The 27,101-nt window shown below is 43.2% G+C and overlaps 1 protein-coding gene and 1 pseudogene across 7 annotated transcripts in view; both read left to right on the top strand.

The window, feature by feature from the left end:
• The window catches only part of GDPD5 (glycerophosphodiester phosphodiesterase domain containing 5), a 333,808-nt gene that overhangs the window by 207,361 nt on the left and 99,346 nt on the right, over nt 1-27,101 (top strand). The gene's annotated exons all lie outside the window — the stretch shown is intronic.
• Nucleotides 6,183-6,272, top strand: LOC143928555 (U2 spliceosomal RNA; annotated as a pseudogene).

Genomic DNA, 27,101 nt, shown 5'->3' with positions numbered 1-27,101 from the left:
TCTCCACTAACCGAGACGGCACCGGACTACCTTCGAATCCCTCCTTCAGTTTCCTTGCCTCGGGCTAGCCAGCCCCGAGACGTAAAGTCAGGTGGATCCGCACCCCAGGCCATGGAAGTCCTGGGGGCTGGTCAGGAGGACCTGGACCATGCAGTCAGAACATCTGGACTGGAACCCCAAAACACGTGACATCCGCACCTTAAGTTCCTTCTCCCAGCAGACGCAGCAAGAGCGACACTCCCACTGGGCTGGTTTCCGAGAGAGAGTAACCTTAATGCACCCAACTAGACTGGTTCAATACGTGCCAAAGGTGACAGTGCCACCCATTGCCAGGCAGAACACCCTGCAGTCCTGCCAGACTGATGAGGTCAAAATTCAGAACAATTAAACCCAAACCAAACTGCGGTTTAAAGGTGAAATTAAAATTGAAAAAACACATAGCATGTGCTCTTCAGGAGCCGGCGCTACAGAGGTAAAATGTTACACATTACTAAGCATGCATCTAACACAATGTATGATAGGTCCACTTTAACAGTTGGCGTTAAAACCTCCCAATGGTTAAAAAACTGTTTTTAATGTAGACCTCAGTTTACTGTCAGCAGATAACTGTGCAGATTGGCGTACCGTGACATCTGTGAGCTCTCGATGGAGGGGCTAGGCTCAGGATCCCGCTATTCAACCCACTAATTACAAGAAATGTGCTGCTGAGCCGGAAAGATCACTGTAATTCTGAGGATTTTTCTTCTGTTTTTGGTGCTGTTGCATTCATTTTCTTTGATTAGAAAGTCATTGTGCTGTGCAGCATCTGTTCCTGCCTTACTAAAGTCATTTTTTCCCTGGATTATAAACTACTTCTCTTGTTGCCTTTATAGTGAGACTGTAATTTATATTGAATAGGTCTATATTATATGGTATTATTTTGGAGCAGGGGATGTGCTCACTGCAAGGTTTCTTTTCCTTCAGCCAAGCATTTTCCTTTAAAGTCTCATGTTGAGAAAGATGCGTTTTAATAGACATAGCTAGCCCTGGTAACGATGCCCTCATTAAGTTTGGTATGTCTATGTACCTCTGAGAAAATTGGGTGAAGAAGACAATAGGATTGCCTTACCAATACTTGTAGAGTCCAAAGATTATAGTATTAGTATAGCGCAACCCCCTAACCGGGCTGGCTGTATTATCCCAGGTTCTATTCCCTTTTTTGGATGTACTGCAAATAACCAGGCAGAAAGTGTGTCTTTGAGATTTATTGCTCAGGAAAACTTGGATAGGTTGAGCCTTGGGAATTGTCATGTTCCTGGTAGGAGACTGAATTGATGAGGTTGGCCTCTCTTGTATCTCCAGCCTAGGCCCCACTGAAGGTGGAACAGATGGTGCCAAGGGACAGGAGTCACACGATTGCTGGCAGATGTAGATAGCAGAACTTGCAGCAGGAGATGCAGGCTTGAGAAGTTGGGCAAGACATCAGGCTAGGAGCAGATGTGATGCTGGATCAGCCGAGGTTAAAGGGGCACGCTGCATGTACTGCAGGTTTTGGAAGCATGGCTTGTCGACGCTCTCAGCAGGCTTAAGGCAGGGACGCACTGCGATGACTGAAGCAGTTATGAAGGACAGCCAAAGCAGGCACTCAAAAGTGGTATGAAGCCAAGTCGGAAGCAGGAGCAAGGTCAGAGGTAGCTGGGGTTAGTAGCAGGGGGACAATGAGGTACAGGAGCGTAGGTGAAAGCGTGGACAGGAATGAAGCCAAAGTCAGGAACAGGTGGGCAGAGGTACAAGCGGAATCTAGGATCAAGTCAGTAACAAGTCATCGACAGAAGTCAGGCTATGCTTAGGAAAGCTGAAGCGTAAGATCATTCCTTAAATAGCCTGTCTGGTACCAGAAACTGTGCGCATGCTCCATGCGAATTTCTATTAGCATTGCGCCTATGCTCATTTCTATGAGCAATGCTATGCGCATCTATATGCGCCAGTTGCCGTACTGGAATTCCTTCACAGGGATACTCCAGGATTAAAGCAACTTTAACAAAGTGCTCTTTGAATTAGCAATTTATCCTCTCCAGGTAGGCCTCTGGTGTAGAAAAAAATGCCTAGATACTATTACAGTACACAACCCATACATCAATGGAATGTAATCCTGAATGATCACGACGATGTCCTTGTTGAGGTAACAAATATTCTATCGGGCTTGGTGTGAGTTGATCATAGTGTGTAGTAGCTCGGCTCTACATGTTAAGCTTGTATACACGATTCTTCAGGAGCTTGGGCATACATTATTGCAACCATCACACAGGAGTTGGCAACTGGGTAGGTAAGTATCCAGGATTATGCCGGATATAGCAGAAAAGTGTCATCAAGTAAGTGACTGGTCCACAATATTAATCCCCAATTAAGCAGTAGTTGTAAAAGTAACACAATATGACGAAGTGGATAGAAGGGAGGCATATCACAAGCCTATAGATCCTATATGGTAATCAAAGCTTCAGAGGGTCTCTAGACAGATGTGTTTCTCCGGAACGACAGCAAAAAGGTAGCATTTAACCTGATTAACATCCGCTGCTCCAGAGATCATTGACATGATAGTAAGCCATCACCATAGTACTGCGGAGAGCCTCCGGGTAGTCTTCTAATTGTTACATACGCTGAGCTCTGTGGACAATGTGTTGAGTTACCGAACAGGACTTTGGGCTTTGAATATTCTCCACTGTCTCTTTAGAGCGCGGCCAGAGAAACTGATGTCACCCGCTATCTAAGCTGGCTGTGGTAGTATCAGGCAGTGTGTCATTGGGACACCTTTCCAGCTATATATTCTAAAGTTGCTGCCATCCAGTAAAAGTTTCTTATAGGGCCCTACTGGACTTCCATTATTCATATATGATCTTTGACTGAATGCTGCACATTGGGATGGATGGCTGTACTATCCCCAGCACCTCGTGTCGGCTCCCTCTAGTTATCGATCCAACCCCTGCCCAGGGAAAACTGCACATAGTGTCTAATATACTGGCTTTAGATTATCCCCATCTTGAGCTATACACTGATTCCAGGAGACTGCTCTGTCCACTACAGCGCTTTCACTTGTATACAGTCCGAATGTGGGCATTTATGCCCCTGAGCCCCAGCTCTGTTTTATAGCCTTGAGAGCCACTAAGCAGGTTTGCCAAGAGTCGTGGTCTGTAGTGCGAGTCCTTGACACTGGCGACTTTTGTGGCAAAGTTGTCATATTGTTTTAACTTGGGGGTGTCTGGGGGGCATTGTCCATTTGGATATACTTTATGCCGAATTTTGCTTCATTTTCCAATAGTTTTTCTATATTTGTACACCGTGGTTGGTCCTCCTTATAAAATCGATTGGGGTGGCCCAGCTGGTTCCCCTCTGTGCTGTTGTTTGCTGATATTGACCAGTTGTGGATGTACCCCGTCTGATGGACGAATCTGTAACTATATTGTCAATTTTTCATTCCCGGGCTGTGGGTTTAGGCCCCCTTTTTTTTGTTTTTCTCTATACTGCAAGCCATTACTAAAGCCCTAATCCAGGCCCATAGACTTATCCCTATTCATTGGAAATCTCAGGAACCCAGAGTGAAAAGCATAAGTAGTATGCTCAGATTGAAACTCTTCATTTACTGGCACAGGGGCTGCCCAGGTAAATTTGAAAAGATTTGGGGCTTTTGGTTGAACACCCTGGGCCTTAGTCCTACTGACCTTATCATAGATGGGATTTTATTGAGGATGTATGCAGTGATATCCCTTTTACTCTTGAATTGTCCTCTTATTGTCACGATGCTTATGGTGACTTTGTGTCATGTGTACTAATTGTCCTGAATTAGTGTCACTGTTATTGCTTCCGTGAACTTATTTTCTCAATAAAACCCATTTGGTTGGCGAAAAGTGTTAAAGCAGCCTCAGTCTCTAGGGTATCTGAACTTCTGGCCTCTACTCAGTGTTCCTGTATACATGGATGTCTTTTTCCAGTATTGGACAGAACCTACTCCATGATTTTTCAGGCCAGATCCTCAGCAGTCTCTCAACTGTTCTCCACGCTTTAGGCCTCCAGCTCTTATTGAGCCAGGGCCTCCAACAACCTCCTGCAGGCCTCAACAGATAGCCCAGGAGGGCTGATGGCTCCTCCCAGACTGGGTCTCTCTCCACCAGGGAAAAGGAACCTGCTACTCTTGGCTGTAGACTATGCACGCCTCAGCACCCTGCTGGTCACTCTCAACCAGGGATTGGCTGAGGCTGCATGAATTTTTAGCCCAGGGTCTGCCCAAAACTGTACTCTAGTTTAGTTTAGTTTTGCATGCTGGTAATGGCACCTTAAATATAGCATTGCAAAACTGGTGCACATGACCTCTGTACGTAACCCGTTTCTGAACTTTGCATTCTGTGATAGTCGCAGCTTATGCTATATAAATTGGCATAAGCTGCATATCCAATCATTGGTCACATTGGATTTACAAGGAACACAGTCTCATCTCAATCCTGTAAGCATCCATTAGTGTGGGCATCTGAAGCCTGGTTGGACTTTCTTCTGGGATATGGTGCAGCTGGCTACCCAGCAAGCACCTCCTGATCTCACTCCTGCATAGTGTGGGGAAAGCAAGCATTTTCTGCTGCCAGAAAAAAGGCTTCTAGGGAACATTTAAGCCGCGTACACACGAGCGGACTTTTCAACATCCAAAGTCCGTCAGACCGAGTCCGTCAGACTATTCGATCGTGTGTGGGCTGCAACGGACTTTTGATTCACCAAAGTCTGACGGACTTTAGAATATGGAACATGCTTCAAATTTTCCCGACGGAACTCCGCCGGACCCGGTCCCCTTAGAAAAATCCGCTCGTGTGTATGCTACTCCGACGGACTAAAACCGACGCTAGGGCAGCTATTGGCTACTGGCTATGAACTTCCTTATTCAAATCCAGTCGTACGTCATCACGTTCGACTCCGTCGGAGTTTGGTGTGATGGTGTGTGTCCAAGTCCGTTCGGTCGAAAAGTCCGCCAGAACTCCGCCAGAACTCCGGCGGAACTCCTTTGGAAGTCTGTCGGACATAAGTCCTCTCGTGTGTACGGGGCTTTAGTGTGCCCGTAGCTGAAGGCTGGCCATACATGGTCAAATTTTCGAAAGAATTTTCTTTTGAAAATCAGAAATTTTGTGAGTTTTGTGATCCGATGGTGCCACCATTGATTTCACAATTCAACCAACCAAGCCTTCCGTTTTGCCTCCTGTTGCTACAGAAAAGAATTTTCATGGCCGGGAATCCTATTTTCTTTCCCGTAATTTTCTTGTACTCATGCGCATTTCTTTTTCGATTTACACTTCTCACCCAATTTTCCCATCATTGATTAGAAAATAGTTTTTCAAAAATTTTTCAACATGCCCGATCACTCAAATTCATAGGCCACACGAAAATCAGCTCTTGCTGCTGCCACCCACTAATTGTGCAGATTTCTAATGAAAATTTTTAGATGAGATTTTTGAAATTCAACCCATGTATGACCAGCCTTCATGTTGCGGTAGAGAAAAATCAGGTCTTCTCCCCCACCAGACAGGGCTAGGGCTGTGCTACAGTGAGCAAAAAAGTATTTGATCCCCTGCTGATCTTGTATGTTTGCCCACTGACAAATGATCAGTCTATAATTTTAATGGTAGGTTTATTTTAACAGCGAGAGACAGAACAAAAAATATCCAGAAAAAGGCATTTTAAAGTTATAAATTGATTTGCATTTTAATGAGTGACATAAGTATTTGATCCCTTAACAATCGGCAAGATTTCTGGCTCCCAGGTGTCGTCTACACAGGTAACAAGCTAAGTTTAGGAGCACTCTTAAAGGGAGTGCTCCTAATTTCAGCTTGTTACCTATATAAGACACCTGTCCACAGAGGCAATCAGATTGCAAGCTCTCCACCATGGCCAAAACTAAAGAGCTGTCCAAGGATGTCAGGGAGAAGATTGTAGACCTACACAAGGCTGGCATGGGCTACAAGACCATCGCCAAGCAGCTTGGTGAGTGGGCGACAACAGTTGGTGCGATTATAAGCAAATGGAAGAGAAACAATATAACTGTAAATCTCCCTCAGTCTGGGGCTCCATGCAAGATCTCACCTTGTGGAGTTTCAAGAAGTTGACAAAACTGTGTGAATCTGAGGTCTGGATGGACAAATTCTAATTCTTTCGCAGGTAAGATGACTCCCATATATTCTCAGCCCTTTGGCTAAGATCAAGTGTAGTATCTGTTCTTGTCAGTCACCAGTGGAGGCGCTGTGCTACTTTCCCTAGCCTATGACTGTGGGTTAGGCATGACGGTGGCTATGCAAATCCACTGTAATGATAAACTGGATGGTCAGTATCGTGGAGAGCCGAAACGGACCGCTCGACGAACTGCGGGCAGTTAATAGGTCTCCTTTAGAGAAAGCCGCAAGGGTTACCTCCTGAAAGGGATGGAGATGCACAGGTCTGGCCGAACGTTGAGTCCTGAAAGAAGCCCGTAGTGTATGTGCCCCTTGAGTGGTAGTCCGGGGAGTTCCAATTACTCACTGTGAGTAGGGGCACTTTGAGTTTTACTGGCACCTTGACCACTACACCATCACACTTTTTTCCGCACCTGCTTCTTGGGCCGGGCCTTTTGGTCAGGACCAGAGGAATTTTTATTTCTGGCCTTAGGGTGGGCCATTCCCCTTTCCCCACCTTTTTATGTTTGTCACTTTTTGTCTTTGATTGTTGGGTATTGTACACATTTCATATTTGAGGAGTAGGGTGTAGGTCCTCGGCCTGCCCTGAAAGACTTTGGAGGGGGGTGGATATGGCCGCCTGGATTTGCCCTCTCTCATGGAGTCTCCCTTTGGGGGAGCCCCACCTAGTACTTGGGTTGGTCTGTTTCAGCAGACCTCCCAGAGAACAAGGTTCGTCTGGTTTCAGCCAGATGGACCATGAGAAGTACCCCAGTGCCCGTCTGGATCCTAACACCCTGGAGGATCAAGGCAAGGGTCCCTTCTCTTCAAGGAGGACCATGTGTACACCCTGTGCACGTTTTATGTCTCTCTTTTTTTTTTTTTTTTTTGCATTGGGTGCAGTCTGTGTGTTCACACACCATGGGCTTTTATATATAAAAAAAAAAAATTATTTGTCTAAAATTGTGCTTAATATTGTCGTCCTGAGCTCTCTACCTTCATAGTCTGTAGCAGGAGCAGTCTTTAGAAAATTGAATTTCCTACAGGTGACCTCTAGATAAAAGCATATAAGTCATAGCTGATTTCCTATCTGCTGATTTCCTATCTCCCAAGAGCTAAACACTGTTCTTTTCTAGTGGCTGACCTCGTCCACATCTGCTGCAAGCCCAGTCCAAAGTAGGTGGAAGATTTTATCAGTATCTCCTATTCTGTATATCTCATGCAAAATTGTCTACAGGGTCTGGTAAACCTCACACTCCCTTACACATGGTTCTTGGGTATCTGTAAGATCAGACTCTGGTTAAAATATTTATAAAGTGCATTCTTTTCTAAGAGTTCATTAAACATTTCGGTACATTGCTATGTCCAATGTATTATACACACTTGACACTCCAACACATTTGCTGCTGTGGTTTTGTAAATGTTTTCTACCCTGGTGGAAGAGCCAATGCTCCTATCACTTTTTTTATGCTTATAAAACGGCAGACATCAGTGAAGGCTTTTTTTTATTTTTTGTCTATGGTAAATACACCAGGTTCTTGCATGTTCAAGTGAGAACCCAAAAATAATTTCTCACCAGCATGTGTTGCTGTGGCTGGAGCTTGCACAAGCCTGCAAACTGTCTCCCCGCCCCATGGGAGGGCACTAGACCAAGCACCACAGGGCTGTCACATGCACCTCCATACCCAGAAGTACTCCAAAAATCTTCCTCCCATCTCCCGATCTGTACACTTTTAAGCACCATACACAGCCTCGTTTGAGTAGCAGCATAATGCGGTCAATGGCTAGCAGTATGGAAAAGAAGAAAGGTAAAGGCTGTCTTTGCAGGGACAACTCAATCCATACACCAGGTCCACTCACAGGTGCCAAGGCTCAATGTATCCCAACACACTCCAATGCAACAGTAGTAAGAAGAGCCGGCAACACTGTAATCCTTGGTGTCATTTATTGGTACATCAGAGTGACAATAAAACAATAAATCTGACACGTTTCGGCAATAGCCTTAAGGCTATTGCCGAAACGAGTCAGTTTATTGTCACTCTGATGTACCAATAAACGACACTTCAAGGATTACATTGTTGCTGGTGTTCTGGCATATTCAGTCCGGCCATCGGATACTGTCCACCCCGTACTGCGCAGTACGGAGCAGAAGGATCTTCGGAAAATCTCCGAAGATGAACGGCGCTTGCGCCGTGAGTGGAGGTGCTAGCCCCACCATCCAAGTGGACATAGGGCTGCCGATATTAGGGAGCCCCTCGCGGGCTCGCTACGCTTCGGGCATGGCCTCGCTGCGCTCAGTTCTTTTATATTCTAACTCTATGTCCACTCGGATGGGGGGGCTAGAACCTGGACTCACGGCGCAGGTGCCGTTCATCTTCGGCTATTTTCGGAATCTGTGTGTGCTGTGTACTGCGCAGTACACAGCGGACACTAGCCGATGGGGGAACACAATATGATAGGACATCGCCTCTTCTTACTACAATGGCTAGCAGTCATTGGTCAACACTGTCATGGGATAGCATTAGACCAATCCCCAGGCACCAGGGCTGTTACATACACCGTCATACCCAGAAGTATTAGGTTTTTTTCTTCACTCCTGCCAGCTAAATGGAGCAGTGGGAGAGAGAAGGAAATTTATGGTTTATTGGGCTGATGGAACTGCTAATGGTCTCCAAAAAATACTGAAAACTATGCTAAACTGAAGGACATTCTGTGCTCTACAAACTATTATTACCTTGTCTCTTCCCATAGTTATCTAGTTTATAAAACCCTACTAGGCACACTGATATAAAGTTACTTATGAAAACACACACCTTGCTGCTAGTAAAACACTTCTTATTTATTTTCCAAGAAATTAGGAAAGCTAACATAAAGTATTAAAAGGACATTACAATATCACAAAGCTTACAATCAGAACATATAATACAAGAATATGAAAGATACTTATCATACGGTCCTCCATGAGGCTTTGCTGCATCGGCTAGGCTCAGACCAGGAGAGGGCCTTCACCATGAGGTTTAGGCCGGAGCCATCACCCAGAGTAGGCCGAATCACCACATGGCAGGCTCTTGCAGCAAGCAGAGAGACAGCTCTCTTTGATGAATTCCTTTTTGATAAACACACACCATCCAAACCGCATCCTACTGCCAGTCCCATTTGCTTTGGACCAATCAGTGTTCACATGACAGCCCTCCTTATATTACTGACTGTCCTGCCATACTTGGCTTCTGTGGACAGTATTGCAGTCGATGTGCCCTGGGCCTTCTTAGTCATCAATCTCTTTGAAGCTTCGTGCACACCAGGTGGGCTGAAGATATCTCCTTTGCTATGCAGATTCTGTTTGGTGCCACATTCCTCTATACCTTTTAAACATGTGGGACTGCAAATATCAATATGGCTGAGTTCGGTTGTACAAACAAATGTGAAGAACTTTAGATATATAACATTACTTCTTGTTCAATTCCAACATAAACCAAAAGAAAAAAAATTAACCTGTTAAAAGGTAACTACACTTTTACTCTAAAATTGTAAACAAGGCAGATTGCTATTCTGCCAGAGGGGAAAATGGAGAACTTGTGTTTCTGCTAAGCCAAAACACAGATCTCTACTTTCCTCCAGTCACAGTATTCCCCACACCATTAGAAAGCACTCCCTCGGAGCACACTTAGCCCGTTGATCGCCCCGTGTATTAACCCTTTTCCCTTCAAGTGTCATTTATACAGTGACGGTGCATTGTTTTCTGTTTGTTGTTTTTTGTTAATGTTTTAAAAAGAGTAAAAATAACCAGGGCACTGTGCAGGGCAGCAAACGATCCTCGCAAGCTCTGTATAGACAATGGTACACAAGTGGGGGAAACACAACATCTGAAAATCTTTGCAATTAGGTGGGTATTTGCTAAGCTCACAAGTGAGCATTTGACCACCAGTGCAATTTTTTTTTAGCACCGATCACTGTGTATCGGTGCCCAATTTGTCCATAGCAATGTCAGTCCTGCTGAAAATCGCTGATCACCGCCGTTAAAAAAAAAAAAAAAAATGTAGTAATAAATATCACAGTTTGTAGACGCTTTGTGCAAACCAATCAATATACGCTTATTGGGATTTTTTTTTTTTTTACCAAAAATATGTAGAAGAATACATATTGGCCTAAATTCATAAAGAAATTGTTTTTTTATTGGATGTGCTTTATAGCAGTAAAAAAAAAATATATATATATATATATATATATATATATATATATATATATACTTTTTTTTTTTTTTTCAATATTGTCAATCTTTTTATAGGGGAAAAAAACCAGAGGTGATCAAATACCACCAAAAGAGCTTTATTTCTGGGGAAAAAAAGTGATCTACTGAATGTATTATTGTATTTCAGGTACATTGTGTCTAATTCATGGAAGAGCAGATTTATGTCTCCCTAGGGGAAAGTGGAACTGCAGGCAGTGGAGTAGCTCAGTTATTTATCAATGTGTCTTGTTTTCTGCTTCACGTTTCCCACTATCCTTCACGTCTGCTAGGAGAATAATGATGCTAAAGTGAACGAATCGCTTGTCAAGACAGTATAGCCCATAACAGGGGAGAGCGATTCATGGACTGTAGCTGGAGACTTGGTTACTGGAAATTCCATGAACTGACAAAGTGACTAGAGCAGCACAAAGTATTGCCCACGTCAGCTTTTTTGTATGCATGTGGACCGGGCTGATTTTATAAAGATGTGTATGTATGTGTATATAGATATTCTACACAGTCCCTTGAAATTTTCCACATTTTGTCATGAAATAACCAAAAAACATAAATATTTTTTTGGGGGATTTTATGTGATAGACCAACACAAAGTGGCACATAATTGTGAAGTGAAAGGAAAATGATAAATGGTTTTCAATTTTTTTTTTTTTTTTTTACAAATATCTGAAAAGTGTGGCATGCATTTGTATTCGGCCCCCTTTACTCTGATACCCCTAACTAAAATCTAGTGGAACCAATTGGAGAAGTGAATATTCCCGTGCTAATATGGAGAATTGAATAGTATAGAAATTCCTATGGTGCAGCAAAAACACTGAGGGTCAAACACTACCCACAGTAAAGTATATACAAAAAAATCAATAATGGTGGTGCGCTCCACAAATAAAGTGCTAAAATACAGTGACAATATCAATACAAGTAATGCACATACTGATATATGTAAATGCATTTGATTTATATATATCAGTATGTGCATTACTTGAATTGATATTGTCACTGTATTTTAGCACTTTCTTTTTTTGGAGCGCACCACCATCTATTTTTATAGTGGAACCAATTGCCGTCAGAAATCACCTAATTAGTAAATGGAGTCCACCTGTGTGTAATGTAATCTCGGTATAAGTACAGCTGTTCTGTGAAGCCCTCAGAGGAGAACCTCAGTGAACAAACAGTATTATGAAGGCCAAGGAACCCACCAGACAGGTCAGGGATAACGTTGTGGAGAAGTTTTAAAGCGGGGTTAGGTTATAAAAAAAAAAAAAAAAAAAAAAAATCCCAAGCTTTGAACATCTCACAGAGCAATGTTCAATCCATCATCCATATGAATGAAAAGGAGTATGCCACAACTGCAAACCTACCAAGACATGGCCGTCCACCTAAACTGACAGGCCGGGCAAGGAGAGCATTCATCAGAGAAGCAGCCAAGAGGCCCATGGTAACTCTGGAGGAGCTACAGAGATCCACAGCTCAGGTGGGAGAATCTGTCCACAGGATGACTATTAGTCGTGCTCTCCACAAATCTTACCTTTATGGAAGAGTAGCAAGAAGAATTGAAAGAAAGCCATAAGTCACGTTTGCAAGAAGCCATGTGGGAAACACAGCAAACGTGGAAGAAGGTGCTCTGTTCAGATGAGACCAAAATTGAACTTTTTGGCTTAAAAGAAAATGTATGTATGGTGGAAAACTAACGCTGCACATCACCGTGAACGCACCATCCTCACCGTGAAACGTGGTGGCGGCAGCATATTGTGGGGATGCTTTTCTGCAGCGGGGACAGGGAAGCTGGTCAGAGTTGGTGGGAAGATGGATGGAGCCAAATACAGGGCAATCTTAGAAGAAAACCTGTTAGTTTGCAAAAGACTTGAGACTGGGGCGGAGGTTCACCTTCCAGCAGGACAACGACCCTAAACATACAGCCAGAGGTACAATGGAATGGTTTAGATCAAAGCATATTCGGGTATTAGAATGGCCCGTTCAACATCCACTTAAATCCAATTGAGCATCTGTGGCAAGACTTAAATAATGCTGTTCAGATACTCTCCATCCAATCTGACAGAGCTTGAGTTATTTTGCAAAGAAGAAAAATGGGCAAAAAGGTCACTCCTAGATGTGCAAATCTGGTAGAGACATCCCCAAAAAGACTTGCAGTTGTAATTGCAACAAAAGGTGGTTCTACTAAGTATTGACTCGGGGGCTGAATACAAATGTACCCCGCACTTTTCACATATTGATTTGTAAAAAAAAATTGAAAAACCTTTATCATTTCCTTTCACTTCACAATTATGTGCCACATTGTGTTGGTCTATCACATAAAATCCCAATAAAGTATGTTTACGTTTTTGGTTGTAACATGACACAATGTGGGAAATTTCAAGGGGTATGAATTATTTTTTCAAGACACTGTGGACATGTATACACGGGGCTGTTATTACAAAAACATACAGTATATACAGTTCCTTTTACAAAGTTGTTTTTACTTATTTTGAATCTTAGTGGTTTTTCTCCCAGATTTCCCTGTATTTTGCTATATTCTGCTCTTACAAGCCTTTCCAGAGCTTTCTACAAAGAAGTATGAGTCTACCACCTCCATGCTTCACAGTAGCAATGTTTTATTCATGGCAATGTGCAGTGATCGGCTTATGCCAAACATGGCATTTAGCTTGTAAGCTAATATACATTTTGAGCTCATCAGACTACAGAACCTTCTTCTAGTCTTCCACATACCTTCAGGATAACTATATATAATTGAGTCTGTTTCCTTTAAGGGCCCCCTCCCTTACCCTTTTTCTGCCAGTCTTGGTTATCAGCACCTGCCCCCTTTTTGGACTATATTAAGGGAGTGAGGCCTACTAGTGGAAGGGAGTGGAATTGGCAATTGGTTCCAGCAGGGCTGGCTAGATGCAAGGAGGAGAGGAGTTGGTTTCCTCTGATCTGAGGTGTGAAAGGAAGAAAGGGGGGTTGGTTTGAAGGTACAGAAATTTTGGCTGGGAGGTGTGAATGTACAGAAACTGAGGCTGATCTGAGGTCTGAAGGTGCAGAACTTGGGCTGATCTAAAGAATGAAGGTGCAGAACTTGGGCTGATCTAAAGAATGAAGGTGCAGAACTTGGGCTGATCTAAAGAATGAAGGTGCAGAACTTGGGCTGATCTAAAGAATGAAGGTGCAGAAATTGTGGTGATCTAAAGAGTGATGGTGCACAAATTTGGGGCTGTTTTGAAGTCTGAAGGTGTGGAAATTTGGAGCTGATTATTTTTTTTGTATAATCTTTATTTTATTTTTCAATATAACATATATTTTTTTTATTATGAGACGATAAGTACAAGAACAAGGGAGGGTACATAGAGGGTTGGGGGCGGGAATCCGACCACAAGTGCAAAGGGACCTAGGATACCATCAGTAGCCAACATCTTATGATATTATCAACTTATACCCAACAACAAAGGGGGCGTGTATGTATTTAAACCATGGTATCAACACCGGATTCTGTTTCCGCATATCGGAGACAGCGCAGTGAGCGTCATGCCCTTCACAACCTTAAATGAAATGAGGGGAGGAAAGGATAAAAAGAGGCGATAAAGGAAAAACAATTGGGAGCATTTACCAAGCGAACAATCGGCACGACTGTGGGTAGAAATTTGTATTTGCCATGGGGAGCTTAAGGGTTCTCGGCATGTTGGTCTCATCTTCAAAGACAGTGCATTAATCTGCAGGCCCAGAGGGAGCAGTATTCGGAGTCTGTACCGTGGTAGAGGTGTCATTTTTGTCCAAGTGGCCCATGTATTGTAAAATTTATCATTTGTCCCTGCACTTTGCCATCCACTTCTCCACCTCCATAATAGTATTAACCTGTTGCACCCAGTCAGGTCACCCCGGAACATGGCACGGCTTCCAATGAATGGGGACTAGATGCCAAGCAGCGTTCAGGAGGTGTGGTAGATTCGATTTACGATAGCGGCTAAGAGTGGATGGCACATGACGCAAGAACTCCATAGGGGAATCCCGCATGTCAATATCTAAAATAACTTATCTGGGCCCTGACATCCTGCCAGAAGGGCCGGAGCCTTGGGCACTCCCACCATACATGTAGGAAGGTGCCTCGAAGCCCGCATTCCCTCCAGCAGGCAGCAGAAGCCGTTGGGTACATTTTCGCAAATGCGGCTGGAACCCTGTACCAGCGAGTCAGCAATTTAAAGCTATTTTCCTGAAAGGGGCCTAACTCTTGTGGGTAAGATGATATGAATGACTCCTATCACCGTTTAGGAGATATTTACAAAAAGACAGCCACCGCTGTCTACGGTGAATGCACCGTAGACAGCGGCGTGCAGGCGCACCGGGCAGGCCGCAGATCGCGGAGATATGCCGCGAGTGTCGGCTCCCGTGCGCATGCGCGGGAGTTATGTCATCGCTGCTCCGGTGAATCACAGCACCGGAGCAGCGAGACCCGGAAGTCGCTCTGGGATCCATGGCAGCGGCGGACATGAAGACGGAGGACCGCTTCGGGGGCTTCGTTCTCGGGTAAGTTATTCATAATGAGCTAGTAATGCTATGCATACTAGCTCATTATGCCTTTGCCTTGCGTGTTCCTTTTTTTTTTTAACTGCCTTTACTTCCTCTTTAAGGAGGGGACCCCCAGATTTGGGGCTGATTTGAAGTCTGAAGGTGAAAAAACAAGTACCCTATGATGTGCTATTTGCTGGCACACAAGTTGTTCAATGGTTGTAATAATGGCACACTGGGAAATGGTAAAATATTCAAATATGAACATTTGATACTTTGCTTAAAGCAATTCATACTCTGGTGTTTAGTACATGTTTGCCATGGCTGATTTTTGGCCTCTCTTGCTGAGGTCAGAAATTCTGCTGAGAGCCGGTTAATGAGGACAAGTCTGGAATAAATCACACGTTTTGCTTGTTTATAAATGATGTTCCAGCATTATGTTTTTCTGCCCCTTGCTTCTGGTTGAACATCACATGAATATTCATGGATCGAGGGAGATCTTAGTCTAATTTTCAGTGTAAGTGGAAAAGATGGAGGAGATGATGTTAACTGAATGTTGCATCTTTCAAAAGAGCCTAAAGTATTTTTTTTTAAGAGCGGTGAAAGTGATTCTCATAATACAAAATCACTTATGCCCCAGCAGATGTCCAGATCCCGGAGCTCCGTTTTTTTTGGTGCAGTTGATCTTCTGGGTTTGGAATCTTTTGGGGCACCTTTGGACAACAGCATTGTCAGTCTAAGGGGGGGGGGGGAAGAATGGGAGTGTTAGTATATTTAAATCTGCTGGCTGCTACCTAGTACGTGATCAGCGTGCTGGGCTAGGGAACGCCCACACTGGCCCAGCTGTGCTGCGATTGGCTCCAGCATGGACCGGGTTCCGGCCGCTGATTGGTCACTGGCACCCACCGATTGGCTTTGAACGTTCCCAGAGAGAGACTTGTGTAGGTAAACAATAGGGCTCTTATGACAGAAAAGCACATTGCTTAGTAAAAACACCACAGAGCTCACAGTAACGCATGTTTGCCACACGTCACATTTAACCCAGTATCAGTACAGTAATGGTGCATATTTTTAGCACTAATCACTGTATTGGTGTCGCTGGTTCTGTGTCCAATTTGTTCGTAATATCGCAGTCCTGCTATAATTCACTAATCGCTGCCATTACTAGTGAAAAAAAATTAAAATAAATGAATAAAAAATTCCATAAATATATCCCATAATTTTTGGACGCTATAACGTTTTCGCAAATCAATCAATATACACCTATTGGGGTTTTTCTTAACCTAAAATATGTAGCAGAATACATATTGGCATAAATTGATCAAGAAATTACGATTTTATACTTTTTTTTTTTTTTTTTTTGTTTTGTTTTATAGCAGAAAGTAAACTTTTTTTTTTTTATAGCACAAAAAATAACTACAAAGGTGATCAAATATGATCCAAAGAAGCACAGTTTATGGGAGAAAAAGAAATACATTTTATTTGGTTACGCATGGTTCTCAAAGTAACGCAGTGCCTTTTTGCAAAAAAATAGCCTGGTAATGAAGGACAGTTAACCTTTCTGGCGTTCAAGTAGTTAAATAAGTCCAATTTAACACCTTGTGTTCCAGGGCACATTTTCAAGCCTCCTGGCTGTCAAATGGGGTAAAACAAGCTCATAGCTGCTGCTGCCAAGAACTTGGTATTGAGTTTTTTTTCAGCTGACTGGGCTTGTATGCCAGCCTCCAATTACTTTTCCAGTACAGTAAATATGCACCTACCCCCTTCCTTGGCACAGCAAACCCCCCCCCCCCGTCGCAGTGAGAGCAATAATTCTAGGACCATAGTTACTGGTAAATGCCAAACTAAACACTTGTAAAGGCATTTAAAATGTGGACAATTTGTGGCACCGTATTTTCTCACTAATTCACAGATATGCCCACCTCTGAAGTCTTTGATACCTGTTTACGCAACCCCGTATCTTATACCAAAAATTCGCCATTTAATTTGCTATTTGCGCACTAAAATTAATTTAGAGAAAATATGGTTCTGATCGGTGGCGCAATTATTGTGTGACGTACAAAAACTGCAACCACCACCATTTATTCTACAGGGCCTCTGCTTTCAGGAAATAATGGCTTAGGCTTTCATAATACTTTTCTAGCAAAAATGCTGATTAATGTGTGCATGGAAAAAAAAAATGCAGTGGTAGACAGGTGGTTAAGGAACTGTGGTGAATGTCTTTTAATAAAGTCGTTGCGGTTCTGGATCTTTCTTTAACCTTTCACAGAGATGTGATGTTCTGAACTTCTGTATCTTGTCTGGTTCTGTCTCTGAGCGCGGTATGTGCGGGGGTGACATGACTCTCTTCCACGCTTCGTTGCGTCTGTTGACAGGCTTCCCCCTGCGATGGCTCTGCCGCTGTCATCCATGTCAAGGTGAACACGGCGCAGTCCTTCATCTGCTCTTCTCTTCTGTGTTTTCCTAGTCCAAAGACTGTTAAAGAGAAACTCACTTTTTTGTCTGATTTCTTTATTTTTATTTTTTTTCAAACCCATCTTCTATACGGTTCAAAAACTTCTTGGACCCTGTTCACACCTATGCACATGAGCTGTGCAGGTGGCAAGACGTTCTTCTTGTTCAGGAAGTCCCCATTCACACCTTTTAGCATTTTGTAGGTCGAAGCTCCAAAACACCCAACATCCAAATTCCCATGGATTTTAATGGTGGCTATTCATATGAGCACTCAGATGCTTGATGCTCCAAAAAACGTCCAATTCAACCAACTTTTGAGGCAAAAGCCTCATAGTTTGAGCATTTTCACAAATTTCTGCAACTGATTTTTTTTTTTAACCTATAAAGTTCCATTGGCTATAATAAAAAAAATAAAAAAAAAAAATAAAGCTTCAATAAACATGTAAAAGGCTAGAAATGCACTTCTAATTGATCCAGAGATCTGGGCAAGTCTGGTCTGTTGTGGCAAAGAAAAAAATAAAACTTTTAAATTAAAAAAATTGGCTTGCTACAAGATGTTATCTGGTCTGCAGCTATTGGTGCCTGTTTCTAATCAAGGCCCTGATGTAAGGGACTACTCAGCTGAAAACCCTGATGTAAGTGGTGACTTTGGGGATGCTGATGTAAGGGGCGACTCTGATTTAAGGGGCAACTTTGAAGGGGACCCTGATGTAAGGGGCAAGGCTGATGGGGACCCTGATGTAAGGGGTGACTTGCATCAGTAAGGAATAGCTGGAAATAGCCAAAGACTGCTGAAAACCACTAACCAAAGTACTTTTCTTAAATTGCTGTGAAGTGACCGGCTGCATTATAATCCCCTTTTTTTTCTCATCTCTTAAGTTTGACTTTGAAGGGGACCCGGATGTAAGGGGCAGCTCTGATGGGGACCCTGATGCACCGTGTGGCAGCCAATAGAAATGAATGTTAATGTGACATTTCAGCAAAGTTCATTTAAAATAGAAAGTGTGTGTATATGGATATGTGAGTATTGTGAGCTATAGATACCTATATCTACACACATACGCAAAAAGTGAGTACACCACTCACATTTTTGTAAATATTATAACTCTTCATGTGACAAGACAAAAGAAATGTCACTTTGCTACAATGTAAAGTCTAAATGTAGTGAGTGTACAGCTTGTATAACAGTGTAAATTTGCTGTCCCCTCAAAATAACTTAACAGCCATTAATGTCTAAACCGCTGGCAACAAAAGTGAGTACAACCCTAAGTGAAAATGTCCAAATTGGGCCCAAAGTGTCAATATTTTGTGTGGCCACCATTATTTTCCAGCACTGCCTTAACCCTCTTGGTCATGGAGTTCACCAGAGCTTCACAGGTTGTCACTGGAGTCCTCTTCCACTCCTCCATGATGACATCACAGAGCTGGTGGATGTTGGAGACCTTGCACTCCTCCACCCTCCATTTGAGGATGCCCCACAGATGCTCAATAGGGTTTAGGTCTGGAGACATGCTTGGCCAGTCCATCACCTTTACCCTCAGCTTCTTTAGCAAGGCAGTGGTCATCTTGAAAGTGTGTTTGAGGTCGTTATATATAATGAGGCCTGCTACGAGATTTTATCTGGCATGCAGCTATTGGTGCCTGTTTTTAATTCAGGCCCTGATGTAAGGGAATACTTGGATGGGGGCCCTGATGTAAGGGGCGACTTTGAACGGGGGCCCTGGTGTAAGGGGCGACTTTGAACGCGACTCCTGATGGGGACGCTGCTGTAAGGGGCGGTAGCCAATAGGAATGAGTGTTACTGTGTGACGTTTCAGTAGCGTTAATTTAAAAATAAGGTGGACAGAGCTGTACATCGCAATTGGCCACATTTGCACTGCTGTTATTTTGCTGCTTCCCATCCCACATGAGCCACTGCCTTTTGTAAGGCAGTGGCTGGTATGAATAGACCCTAACTAGTGATCCACCTTTTACAGTGGGGGAAATAATTATTTGGTCCCCTGCAGATTTTTGTAAGTTTGCCCACTTGCAAAGAAATTAAGGGGCTATAATTTTTTTTTTTCCTAGATGTATCTTAAATGATAGAGACAGAATATCAACCAAAAATCCAGAAAAAACACATAAAACAAATGTTATAAAATAAGTTGCAGTTCAGTGAATAAAATAAGTATTTGATCCCCAAGCAAAACATGGCTTGGTACTTGGTGGGGAAACCCTTTTTGGCAAGCACAGAGGTAAGACGTTTCTTGTAGTTGGTGACCAGCTTTGCACACATCTCAGGAGGGATTTTGGTCCACTTATTTACAGATGTTCTCTAAATCCTTAAGGTTTTTTGGCTGTCGCTTGACGTTTCAGCTCCCTCAATAAATGTTCTTTTGGATTAAGGTCTGGGGACTGGCCAGGCCACTCATGACCTTAATGTGTTTCTTGAGCCACTCCTTTTTATTTTATTTTTTGGAGGTATGTTTTGGGTCATTGTCATGCTGGGAGACCCATCCACGACCCATCTTCAGTGTTCTAGCTGAGGGGAAAAAAGGTTCTCAATTTGGGCCTCATCTGACCACAGCACTTTCTCCCAATCTTTCGCTAAATCATTTAGATGTTCATTGGCAAACTTCAGACTTCAGTGCCCTTGCGGGCACTGCAGGATTTCAATCCATGGCGGTGTATTGTTTGGTATTGGATTGTTTGGTGACTGTGGTCCCAACTGCCTTGAGATCATTCTTAAGCTCCTCCGGTGTAGTTCTGGGCTGAATCCTCACTTGATTCATGATCATCCTTACCCCATGAGGCAAAATCTTGCATGGAGCTCCAGACCGAGGGTGATTGGTTATTTTTTCCTCCATTTGCGAATAATTTCTCCAACCGTTGACTCCTTCTCACCAGGCTTCTTGCTGATGGTCTTCTAGACCAGTGTTATTCAACTCCAGTCCTCAAGGCGCACCAACAGGTCATGTTTTCAGGATTTCCTTCAGATGAAAAGGCTGTGATAATTACTAAGGCAGTGAAACTGATCAAATCACCTTTGCAAAATAATGGAAATACTGAAAACATGACCTGTTGGGGCGCCTTGAGGCCTGGAGTTGAGAAACACTCTTGTAGACCATTCCAGCCTTGTGCAGGTCCACAATCTTGTCCCTGACAAACATCGACAGCTCTTTGGTCTTGCCTATGTTGGTGGGTTTGAATGGAAAAAAGAGATTCTGTGGACAGGTGTCTCTTATGCACATAAGTTGTCATTTGGAGCACCTTTTTAAAGAGGAAGTAAACTATGATGGGTGTTACTTCCTCTTTGATTCCCTGCAAAGGTAAAGCATAATGGACTACTATGCATCGCATAGTAGCCCATTATGTGTCACTTACCTGACAGGAGCCAGCAATGTCACTGCTGTCCCCTGTAGTTCCAAGCGTCCTTCTTGGTGGGTCTCTGTGAGTCTCGCTGCTCCGGCACTGTGATTCGCCAGAGCAGCGATGACGTCACTCCCGCACATGCGCACTCTCAGCATATCGCCGTAATCTGTGCTTTACCCAGTGCGTCTGCGCGCCGCTGTCTACGGCGCATGCGCCGTAGACAGCGGTGGCTGTCTTCAGGTAAATATTTCCTAAACCATGTAGGTTTAGGAGATATTTCTTGGACCTACAGGTAAGCCTTAATCTAGGCTTACCTGTAGGTCAAAGTGGTTTGTAAGGGTTTACAACCACTTTAAATTGACAGGACGAATCTGTGTACCACATGAGCACACTCGCTGCACTGCAAATCCATTTATTACCTTTTGTATCGTGTTTTTTTATGGATTTTTGTTTGTTATTCTGTCTCTATCATTTTAAATACACCTTTGATAAAATTATAGACCCTTCATTTCTTTGCAAGTGGGCAAACTTACAAAATCTGCAGGGGATCATATAATTTCCCCACTGTACTGTATATTACATTTGATCTCTCATAAAAAAAATGCCTGGACTTCAATTTTTATTATAGCATGGTTACTAGCTTGCAAAAACACATCCAATGATATTTCCAAACTGAGGCCAGCAGTGACCATACCATATTTCTTTCTGTGCAGGTTTCCTTTGCCGGAGTGCTTCTTTAATGGTTCCTCTTAATCTCCAGTAAACAAAGCTTTATTCTGGTCCGCACAGATGAACACATTGTGCCGCACAGATGCCTCTGTTATTTTTGAATGTTGGTGTCTGAAATCTCTGGCTTGGCAGACGGCGTCAGCTTAACGTGTTGAGATGAAGAAGATTTAAGCCATTTAAAGTGGTTGCGGATTGTTGTGCTCGGCGTCTGTTGGACGCGACAAAGCGTATAAAGCTCAGGTCCTGACCACAAGTATATGTGCTGGAACTTTATTACTTTCTCTGTTTTTATTATTTTGTGCTGTATTGCATCCTTGGAATGTTACGAGGTTTTATTACATTGCTGCTATTAGTAGCTGTGGTTTAAGGAGAGCTTGTAGGTTCACGATTGAGCAGGTTAGAAGAGGCAAGTCTCTGGGGCTTTTCTGAGGGTTGTTATCTTTATGAAGCCTCAGCAGTCTGCTTAGATCTGTTCATTAAAAGATAGTTCGGGTACTTCTAGTCTAAAGCGCCATGTATGCAGGTCAACTGGATACTCTGAGATGTCTTATTGGCTGAAAGCAACCAAAACTGTCATGGGTTTGGCAGTAAGAAGCTGTGGTTGAAAGTGAAACTGACATAAATGGGCTTGTTAGAACTAGCCTTATTGTTTGGGGAGCCTGGTACAGAGCGTTCTGGAAGTGTAAAGAAGCTAATATGGACCAAAGAAAAGTTGTGTCTTGAAGTATTAAACCCAAAAGCCACATGTCCTGTCCATGCTACGAATACGAGGTCAGAAGAGATGATTGTTGCCAGATAACTAGGACTGCATTCCAGACTGGTTGGGTAATGGCTGGAGGGTCTCATGACCGCAGATCTGGTCTTCAAGTGGTATTAAACCCAAAAGCAAACCTTTTATTATATTGCATCTTACCAATTCTTCAATGTGGAGACTGCATTTGTTTCCTTTTTAGGCTTTCTTCTTTTTACATCTGGTGATCCAGCCAGCAAGTCTGTTTAAAAGGACCTTTGGTGCCTTTCGGGGGGAGGGGCAGGCGGATACTGTCCCCACTTCAGGGAGACCGGGCCGCGGCAATTTACGTCAGTAGCTTACCTCCCTCCTCCCCCCACTGCTGGGCCAGTAGGAGAGCGCAGTGGTGCCTCGCACATGTACATTAGGCACCCGGCGTGAAGCTGTAATGCTTCACAACTGGGTTCCCTTATTGGCAATGGTGGCGGCAGCACCTGACAGCTGATGGAAACCTCAGTTGTGGTGCCGACATTGCTGGACTCCAGGACAGGTGAGTGTGATATTATCAAAAGTCAGTAGCTGCAGTATGTGTAGTTGCTGGCTTTTAATTTTTGCAGGGGTGGGCAGACCTCTGCTTTAAAGCAGAGTGCCATCTTCCCGCAGCTGGTTCTTTTCTCGTCAATGCCTCCTTCTTGGATATGGGAGCTGGCTCAAGCAGAAACCAACATAGATAATTTATATTGAGATACATTACTCAGGCTGGGACATAATATCTCCATACGCAGAAGAAAGTGTAAAGGCGAACCAGCATGACCAAATTTTATTGAAGATAGCAGCCCGATCTCTAAATTCATATGCAAGCTCTTCCATATGGTAAATAAGATCCACGACTTGTACCCATTGACGTATAGTCGTTATGGCAGCTTGTTTCCAGAATCTGGGTATGAGTGACTTTGCCGCATTCAGAAGGTTTGGGGTTACGGACTTTTTATGGTGGCCCACTGGTTCGCCTGTACAATAAATACAACCCATGGATCATTAACAGCTGAACCTCGTATCACTTTTAGCCAGTGTAGAATAGCAGACCAATAGGGGCTAATGAGTGGGCACTGCCACCAGATATGGGCATGTGTGGCTTTATCACCACTTCACCTCCAGCATAGATCAAAAGTGTCTGCGAAAACTATATGAAGAACAGCCAGTGTATAGTGCCATCTGATCAGCTGTTATAATTTTATCTCTGCAATTTTAGAAGAGATAGAAGAGGTGTTAGCTAGTTAACCACTTTCAGACCGGACCAATTTGCTGGTCAAAGACCAGACCACTTTTTGCGATTCGGCACTGCGTCGCTTTAACTGACAATTGCGCGGTCGTGCGACGTGGCTCCCAAACAAAATTGACGTCCTTTTTTTCCCACAAATAGAGCTTTCTTTTGGTGGTATTTGATCACCCCTGCGGTTTTTATTTTTTGCGCTATAAACAAAAATAGAGCGACAATTTTGAAAAAAACGCATTATTTTTTACTTTTTGTTATAATAAATATCCCCCAAAAATATATAAAAAAACATTTTTTCCCTCAATTTAGGCCGATACGTATTCTTCTACATATTTTTGGTAAAAAAAATCGCAATAAGCGATTATTGATTGGTTTGCTCAAAAGTTATAGCGTTTACAAAATAGGGATAGTTTTATAGCATTTTTATTAATAATTTTTTATTATTTTTTTTTTTACTAGTAATGGCGGCGATCTGCAATTTTTATTGTGACTGCGACATTGTCGGGGACCCATCGGACATTTTTGACACATTTTTGGGACCATTGTCATTTATACAGCAATCACTGCTATATAAATGCAGTGATTCCTGTGTAAATGACACTGGCAGTGAAAGGGTTAACCTGTGGGTGGCAGTGTAGGGGTTAAGTGTTCCTAGGGGTGTGTTACTAACTGTGGGGGGGTTGGGCTTTCATTTAGTGTACACTGATCTCTGCTCCAATCACATGGAGCAGAGATCAGCGTCACTAGTTGCTAGGCAGAATGAGAAAATGTTGTTTATACAGCATTTCCTCCATTCCGCCGCTCCGTGAGACGATCGCGGGGATGCCCGCGGCGATCGAGTCCGCGGGTCCCGCGACCGGACTCACGGAGGTCCCGACCAGCGCGGGAGCGCGCCGCCGGCGGCGCGCTCCCGATGGCACGGCGGCAACGAATATTGGACGTACATGTACGCCAATATGCCTGCCCGTGCCATGCTGTCGACGTACATCGTCGTGCGCTGGTCGGGAAGTGGTTAAAGAACGGAGAGTTGAGTATCTGATAAAGAATATTTACTCCATTTCCCTCTCTCAAAAAATACTGATCCGATTGTTGATTTACTAAAACTGGAGAGTGCAAAATCTGGTGCAGCTCTGCATAGAAACCAATCGGCTTCCTTTTATTTATTTTTTTGTCAAGCTTAATTGCAAAAGGTGAAGTTAAAAGCTGATTGGCTACCATGCACAGCTTCACCAGATTTAGCATTCTCCAGTTGTAGTAAATCAACCCCAATATGACCACATGGCCTTTATAGGTCAATGACCTAATCTGGGCATACAGCAAATTCGGTCAAAACCACTAGCATCCCCATCTGCTGCTACATGGCCTAGAAATGACTGCCATCTTTTGGGTTTGGTTGCCAACTAGGTTTGAAACGAGCACAAAAAAAAACACAGCTTTTAATGTAATAGTAGAAATGGTATAGATAACTAAACGTAGTCAAAAACGTAAGCCAGAGACCGGAAACGTGTAATTAGACGAGCCAGTAATCAGGAAACCAGAAATTGGCGTAGTCAGAGGCAGAAGAACAAGAGCAGGGACCAGAAGGGACATCAACCAGGAAAAGTCTTTCACAGGAGCACAGCAGAGACACTCCAGATATGTTGAGCAAGTGAAGATACAAAAGGAATGAACAAGGCAGTTTAAATAGCCAGGAGGGCTGGCTGTAGGCGCGACTGACGAGCAGATACTAATAACCAGGTGAGCCGCTGGACTAGGGATGGAGGGAACTGAGCAAATTTGAAGTACAACATTTGATGATGCTGGTTGGCCTGTTTCTGGGCACTAAATGAGATGCCATCCTGTGATAGGAAAAAATATTATGGCACACCACCATCCACGGGTATCCAGCAGGATTTTCCTGAGCTGATTTGATTTTTTTTTTCTTTCACATTTATTTAGTCTTTCTGTGTGATTTTATTATCGATCTTTCCAAGAAGATCAAATATAGTGCATATATATTTATATGGGACTGTAAGAGGGCATTTGAAGGGATCGTAATTGCAAAAATGGTTGCCAAGTGTGTACTTTTAAAATCACAAACTATGCATCGAGAGTTTTTTTTTTTTTTTTTTTTTCTCCATGTGACTAATATATTTATACTGATACCATTATCAATTAGTTTTTAGTTATACATATTGGGGTGATTATGCTCATGTGGTGAGTTTTCTTTTTTCCAATGAGTAGCACCAGTTCAAAATTTATTTTAGGGCATGGCAGAACAAAACCAAAAGTTCACATAAACATCTGTTGCCCACGCAGCGATTCTTCCATATCAACATGAATAAACGGAAAATGCAGATCCACCTGGCTCCCTTAGCAGCAGCACCTCAGCTCTTCTTACCAGTCCCTCTCTGTTGCCCAGCTCTCCTGGTTCCCTCAGCTCACTCATCCTGTATTCGCAGTGCCCTGCTACACGGCCCACTCCTGTTCTTCGGATAGGGGTTCTCCTGACTCTTGGGACGAGACCCCCTCTCTCCAATATAGGAGAGGTCTCTAAACTGGGAGCCCTGAGCCATCCTCAGACTTGAGTATATAATGACCCTGCACGTTGCGGGCATCGAGGAAAATCCAGACACAGAATTGAAGGTTCTGTCCCACCCAAGACACTTTGGAACCTTCAAGCACCCGGCCCCAATTCATAGCTTTCTCTGCTCAAACAATAGTCTGGAACCTTGCATTAGGCCTTAACCTCCCTGGCGGCTTGATTATTTCAGATTTGTGATGCTCAAAGCGGTACAACTCTTTTTGCATAGAAATTTGACGCTTTATATTGTAGGCCTGTAGTTCTTGGGAATAACACATTTAAATCTGTCCAAACAAGAGTCTAGTATGATAAAGTTTGAAATAGTAAATTATAACAATATAATAAAAATTATTCAATAATGTAATCAAATCAAAAACACTGAAATTTGCTCAGTTGCAGAATTGTCGCTGTCATTACTTTCAGTGTTTTGATGACGAATTTCCCCACAAATCGTTATCGCTCAATTCTGCATTCTTCTGATTCTAATTATCGCCGTTTTCTAGCTGGTCTAAAAACCGCTTTTGATGTAAAGGGACAGTTTTGGTTGCTATGGACAATCTCCAGTTTCCAGGCAGAAAACAGTATTTATAATATAAAACTGCATGCAGGGCACTGGATAGACCACTAGGGACAAAAGGGAGTTGAAATAATTTGATAAAGTAATGTAATCTGTAAGATTACAGTGTGCTCTATGTAATGTGTGTGTTTCACTTTTTGAATTTGGCGCAGTTCTCCGTCCCCGTGCGTCGCAGCGCTCGCAGGGAACAGAGCTAGGCTCTGATGAATCGAGCGGAGACACAGCCGCCACACACTCCGTGGAGACATCGCAGGATCCTTGGGACAAGGTAAGTAAGCTAGCTGTACCTGGATCCTGCGATGCAATCCCAAGTGTGACTCAGGGTTTCCTCTTTTGGTACTCAAAATTTACCCCGAGTCACACTTGGGAATACTGTCAGGGAGGTTAATGCGAATCCTGTGTAATTATCTCCTACATTTTCACTGTGGCAGGGTCTTGCGTTGTCACAATATATAGACTATGGGGGTTATTTGCGAAAGGAAAATCCACTTTGCACTACAAGTGCAGTTACTTTAAATCTGAG

This window comes from Lithobates pipiens, unplaced genomic scaffold (assembly GCF_037356315.1).
Source record: "Lithobates pipiens isolate NorthernLeopardFrog02 unplaced genomic scaffold, aLitPip1_a1.2 Scaffold_23, whole genome shotgun sequence".
Lineage (NCBI taxonomy): Eukaryota > Metazoa > Chordata > Amphibia > Anura > Ranidae > Lithobates > Lithobates pipiens.
The sequence above is the reverse complement of the archived record's forward strand: the minus strand, read 5'-3'. Positions and strand labels throughout refer to the sequence as shown.